Source organism: Olea europaea, chromosome 10 (assembly GCF_002742605.1).
Source record: "Olea europaea var. sylvestris chromosome 10, O_europaea_v1, whole genome shotgun sequence".
In the NCBI taxonomy this organism is placed as follows: Eukaryota; Viridiplantae; Streptophyta; class Magnoliopsida; order Lamiales; family Oleaceae; genus Olea; species Olea europaea.
In genome coordinates, this window is record NC_036246.1 from 25441424 (window position 1) to 25447894 (window position 6471).

Below are 6471 nucleotides of genomic sequence, written 5' to 3' on the forward strand. Positions count from 1 at the left end.
AGCAGCCTTTCGATGGCACATCACTGACGACAAAATAGTTGCAACCACTCTCTCCACTCTCTGTACCATTGAGATGACACACAGTTGCAACGGACGAGGCTATCGAGACACAATTTTTGGGGGTGATTGAGCTACCTACAATACACAACTGCTTAGGGTTTAGGTGTTTTTTCTATTGGTGATTATTGATTGATGATGGCTGAGGCGATGGTGGTAGTGGTGGTTTTGGATCTATAGTTTACATTGATTTGGTTACTTTTGTGGTTCGCTATCAGTTATTTTAGTTTTATGGCAATGGCGTGGTGGTGTATGGTATGATGGTTGTGGTAGTGGTAGTGGTAGTGGTGGTGTGCAGTTTATTTTTTTTTTTTTTATAAATTTTCTGTTGTATTGATGGTGGTGCGATAGAGGTAGTTGTGATAGTGGTACGGTAGTTGATGGCGGTGAGGCATTGGTTTTGGTTGTTGAAGTGGTGGTGATGGTCGCTTCCATATTTTGGAGGTAGCGAGTCGATAACGGTGATAATGATGGTCATTGTGGTGGTCGTGGCGTTGGTTGTGAGTGGGATGAGATGGGTCGGATACTGATGACCAATTATTTGGTTGATTGTAACTAATAATTAGTCAATTTGTAATATGTGACCTAAAAATTGTAACTGTGACTCGTAATTGATTAAGTTGTGACTGAAAAACTAACCGTGACAAATTATACCAATAGAAGTTTTGATTCTGTGATCAATAAATAATCCGTGACCTATAAAATTTTTTATTTGTAATTAAAAAATAATATGTGACCTATAAAATTTTTGATTTATAACTGAAAAATAAGTTGTGACCAATAATTTGATAAGTTGTGACTAAAAATTAATTCATGACTAATTAATTTTTTGATTTGTGACCAATGAACAAACTGTGACCTACAAAATGTTTGAATTGTGAACGTAAAATAATTTGTGATATAAAATTTCTGATTTGTGATAAAAAAAAAAATAATAAGCGACTAATTAAATTGTTAATTTGTGTCCAAATTATATAGATTTGTGACCTAAATAAATCTAATTAGTAAAATAATTAATTAATTAATTAAATCATAGATAAATTTTAATAAAAAATTGATTTTTGAAGCTTGAAACTTGTTTTTTTGATTTTGAAATATCTGATACTTAGACTTTTTTGAAATTTTCCCTTTAAAAAAAGGTTCAACTAAAAAAGAGGCCCAAATAAAGAAAAGATACAAACTATTCACCTTCCGTCCAATCTTTCTTCCCCAATTCTCTTGACGGTGGCGAGTCTGAAAACTTCAACTATGTGGGATGCTGCACCTGTAAATTTCGAAGGAGCCAGCACGGGCGGCTACACCATATCGCTTGGTGATGGCTCTGCCACTGGCTCTTTGCTATGTGCCATGGTCCTCGTATATACTTAATGCACTCTCTACAATTTTGCTTCTTCTCTAATTCGAGCACAACAATTAATCAATGCATTGTTGGTTATTTAAAGAAAACTAAAAACTCTTCATTTCTCTCATCTTTCTCTTGCCCTGCTGCATGTAGACATTTTTACATACGGACAATGTGATTTTGCTAAAAGTTGGTAGTTCTCATAAAATGTTATGAGTTCAATGAAATGAGTAACCAAAAATAAAACTTCACAAACTTTTTAACAAACAAAAGCTTTACCAAACGAGTACAAAGCATAATTACGCTATAAACCACTCTATGCTCTTATTTGGCCTCCCATTATTTGGATTTATAATGGGAAAACAGTATTTTTTTTTTTAAAAAATGGATGGTTGTAAAAAAATAAAAAGTTTTCGATTTGTGTGAATATTATTTTATTAAAAATTATGTTGTTAAAAATAGGAGAGAAAAAATTTTAAATTAAATTGATGAGTTTTAAAGGGGCCAAATGGGATCTATTTAATTATATTTTTTTTATTTGAGTTCATCCAAATAATCTTCACTTTGATTCAAATTCTTTAAATCAAGACAAATTTTAATACCTACCTTCATTCTCTTTTATAGGTACATCGTTTCAACTAATTGTAGCAGACATGAAGTAAAAAATTCATCCAACCTAACCCTATGAATTCAGAGCCAAATCTGAGATGAGGCCATTGACTCAAGCACAAACTCAATTGCGAATATCGAAAATTTTTGGTGGTTTTTTGTTTCTGTTTTGGGGGTTTTTTTTTTTTTTTTTTTTTTTTTTAAGTTTCAGAATGGCTCAAGGGCTGTTTTCTTCGTGTTTCAATTTTGTAGTTTTGAATTTTAAATTCATTTTGAATTTTGTATTTTGAATGCCTATTTTGAAATTGCTGAAAATACGTTCGTTAATGTTTTAATGTTCAATAAATTATAATATTTTAATGTTAATATAGTATTACATAACATATAAATTTTTAAGTTGGTTATTCAAGAAACCCAAATATTGTCGTTGGCTTCGACAGTGACTCCTTGTAGCCATGTTACCCTCTATCACGTATTAAATAAAAATTCAATAAAAAAACATGTAAATTATATATATTATAATTATACAAGACAAATAATCAATTTAGCCCTTTGAATATAAAACAAACATGTTGGATTTTATGCGCAATATTAAAGAGATGAAAAAAAAAAAAGATAATCAAGACAAGAATTTTACGTGATTCGACGGTGTGCCTACGTTCACGAGAGCGAAGCGAGATTTCTTTATTCAATTGTGAAAAATAGGGTTACAACATATTATTTATACTAACCCTAGCCTGGGCCCATATAAGACTTTAAGGCCTGTACAGAAAAAGCCCGCGTTCCACTCTATATGAGCCACATGCACAACAATTTCCACCTTGGCGAATATTCACCCCTTAGGAGAAAAAAACATAACCTGGAAAAAACCACACCATCTAGGACCAATGGGTTGGGACACATTCTCTCTAACACCTAGAGATGTTAATTAAGTTCAAACAATGCTTGAACCTATCCATTGTGATTGGCTTTGTCATCATGTCTGTTGCATTTTCTAAGGTATGCACCTTCTCTAACAATAGTTCTCCTGAAGTAACCAACTCTCTTATCTTATGAAATCTCACATCAATGTGCTTGGTTCTTGCATGATAAATCTGATTTTTAGCTAGGTAGATGGCGCTCTGGCTATCACAGTACAGCTTCATTCCATCTTGCTTGATCCCAAATTCCCTGACAAGCCCTTTCAACCACAATAATTTCTTGGCTGCCTCAGTTGCCACCATGCACTCTGCTTCAGTTGTAAATAATGCCACAAGTTATTGCACCATTGACCTCCAACATATGGGCCCACCTGCGAGTGTGAAAACATAACCTGTATGGGACCTTCTATCATCCAAGTTCCCTGCATAATCTGCATCTACATATTCTTGAATTGAAATATCACCATGTTGTCTCTCAAACATGATCCCGCACTCCATTGTACCTTTCAAGTACCTGAAAATCCACTTTACAGCTCTCCAATGCTCTCTACCAGGATTAGCCATATACTTACTAACCACACTGACTGCATGTGCTAAATCTGGTTTGGTATACACCATTGCATACATCAAACATCCAACTGCACCGACATAAGGTACCTTTGACATCTCTGCAACATCTTCTTCACTCTTTGGGCACTGATTATTAGACAATCTGAAGTGATTTGCAAGTGGTGTGGCAACTGATTTTGCACCTGACATGCTAAACCTTTCTAACACTTTCTTCAAATAATTTTTCTGAGACACTCATAATTTTCTAGCTTTCCAATTTCTGTTGATCTCCATGCCAAGAATTTTCTTAACCGGTCACAAGTCTTTCATATTAAACTTACTGCTCAACAAAGATTCAATTTGTCTACCTCATCCATGTTCTTAGCAGCCATTAACATGTCGTCCACGTACAACATCAAGAAAATATATGAGTTATCCTCAAGAACTCTATAGTAAACGCTCACTCCGCTCCGCTCCGCGCCGACATCGACCCATTTGATCCAGGACCTGTGTTCCACTCTATATAAGCCACATGCACAACAAAACATATATCAACGACCAAACTATGCTCTGAGCACTTAGCATGATTCTACCATGATTTAGAAGGCAAAGTTACTCCTTGTTTGATCATGTAAACCTGGTCACTACATTTTGGCAAGCACATAATGTTGTGCCCTTCTAAAAGATCAAACTCTTAACACTATCATGCTTGCACAACAACTTGCATAAAGAAAAGAATTTACTCCAACATCAATCTATATGACAGATATTTGAAATAATACTATTTCCTCTTCTTCGTCTATTATTTGTTCAATCGCCTTTGATATTAGTTTCCTGTCCACCTTTATTGGTGTTGTTACTTGCACAACCTTGGCTTTCACACCAGGAATCATGTCCCGCAAGACATTCTCAAATAGGGAGAATTGAGAGATTCTGCTGAGTTCCTCTCCGTTTTAAGTAAACGGCGCCTGTTGCTTATACTTGCCTTTATTGTTTCTTGTAAGAAATATCTCAAGTAGGGGGAGCTGAGTAGAATCTCCGCAAAGCCACCATTGCCGCTTTCTAGCCTCAAGCTCAAAATAATTTAAAAAAGAGAAAGGAGCCTCTATAACCACCATGACTAGAGTGCTTCGTCTATGAGCTTGTTGAACCACCCTCATCACCGTCTCACCTCCACAATGACTAAGCTAGTGCCGTTATAAGCCACTGAACAATTGTCATCACCAGACCCCCACCATTGTTGCTACTGAGCAATATCTCGTCGTCGTTACTCTTACACACTGGTTTGCAACTAGTAGCATTAAGTGGACATGGCTGCATCCATGGGACTTCAAATAACTTATGTAAAATATGTTCTCTTTTAGAAATGACTACAGAAAATATCGCATCTGATTTACTTGACGTGTTGGAACTTCAAGACATTTCTCTATAATATGTTAGCTTATCCGATTTCTGTATTGTAAGCAGCACTTTTATACCATATTGCTCATGCTCTGCACTAGGACTATAACTTCTGGCTGCATATCGCCTATGCTCTGCACTTATATGAATAATACAACCAAAGGGTCATTACTGTCTTCTGAAATTCCAGCCCACTATTCAACTAATCCAGCACCAGCATAATCACATACAAGAGCTGCATCGCCATAATATTCTTCCTGAACAGCTTTCTTCAGATGAGACATTACTCTGCCAATAGTGTCATTTTGTTGCTGCAGCTGCAATTGCCACCGTGAGCCTAGCAGCATCTCCATAATCCTCTCTATTAGTAGCAAAAGCCAACTGTGACTTCAAAATCGAGATAACTACGCTATTGCTTATCGGCCTCAGCAAAATGCTTCCTCCACCGCTCCCAATCCCACTCTTCATTTTCCTCCTCACCTCTCTTTTTCACATCAGCCCTCCCAACATTTTCCCGTCTCCGATCCCACAAATTCAAATACTCATCAGTCATCAAGCCTCTTAATCACACTCCTCAAAGTCTCCCGAATATCAACGTCCCACCACCTATCCGACCAAGAGGCACAAACAAAATGCAGAAAATTCCAATAACAGCAGCATGGAATTCAACAATAAAGAACAAAGAGACATACATGTCTTTGAAAATCTCATTGCCAATTCCACAACATAAGAGGAGAAATTGCAGGGATAGGGGAAAGACGTAGAAAGACGAAGTAATAGAATGTGAATTCACAAATCGTTAAAATTAACCCATAAAGAATTAAATAAAAAACGAAATGCTTACCTATCAATAAAATTTCATCAATTTTGTTGGGGCCGAATCTATTTCAAAACTCACGGTCAACTTTCACAAGCACACTCGATTGGACAAAATTGCAGGTGACCCATGATGGTACTGGATGTGCCTGGTTGAGAGGAGTGGAGTGGTGATGGTCTTTGATTGAAATGCTGGCCGACGGCGACCGAAATATGGCAAAAACGATGACTGTTAGCGTGATTTTGGGTAGTGATTGGGGCTGTTTTTGGCAACTCCGTGGCCAGGTGATGACAAGAGGTTGAAGAGGGAGGCGACGGGGTTTGAATCGTAGTAGGGTTTGGTGGTCTAGGTGGCGGGTGGTGGTCAATTGTTGACGAAGAAGGTAACGGTTCTCTCGTGCTTCTCTCACGCACAATTTTGGAAGGAGGAATTTAGGGCTGTTTTTTGTGTTTTGGTTATTTCTGTGATTTAGCATTAAAACGCTCAAAACGCAAGACGTTTTGCATTTTTAGTACATTTTTTTTGTTTTCCAAAATTCATTTTAAAAAATGAGAGAAATAACTCGTTTTCACCGTTTTGAAAAATCGAAAACAGAAAACGATAAAGAGAAGAATCTCTCAGTTTTCATAACTCAATTTAAAAGTACACACACCCAATATACCGATCCGTGCCCAAGTTAAAACCCATTACCATTTACCCCCCAAAACTTTAAATCTTTAATCGAGAGTTTATCTTTCAAATTCAGACCTACAAATACAATCCTAAATTCCTAACCG

The 6471-nt window shown here is 36.5% G+C and overlaps 1 long non-coding RNA gene across 1 annotated transcript; it reads right to left on the minus strand.

Moving 5' to 3' along the window:
* Nucleotides 1–2673: 2673 nt before the first annotated feature.
* Nucleotides 2674–6154, minus strand: LOC111401627. Its single transcript, XR_002704060.1, has 2 exons — nt 5723–6154; nt 2674–5484 (listed from the first exon to the last, which is right to left on the minus strand). It is a non-coding gene; the product is annotated as an uncharacterized LOC111401627 (long non-coding RNA).
* Between the last annotated feature and the right edge of the window lie 317 nt (nt 6155–6471).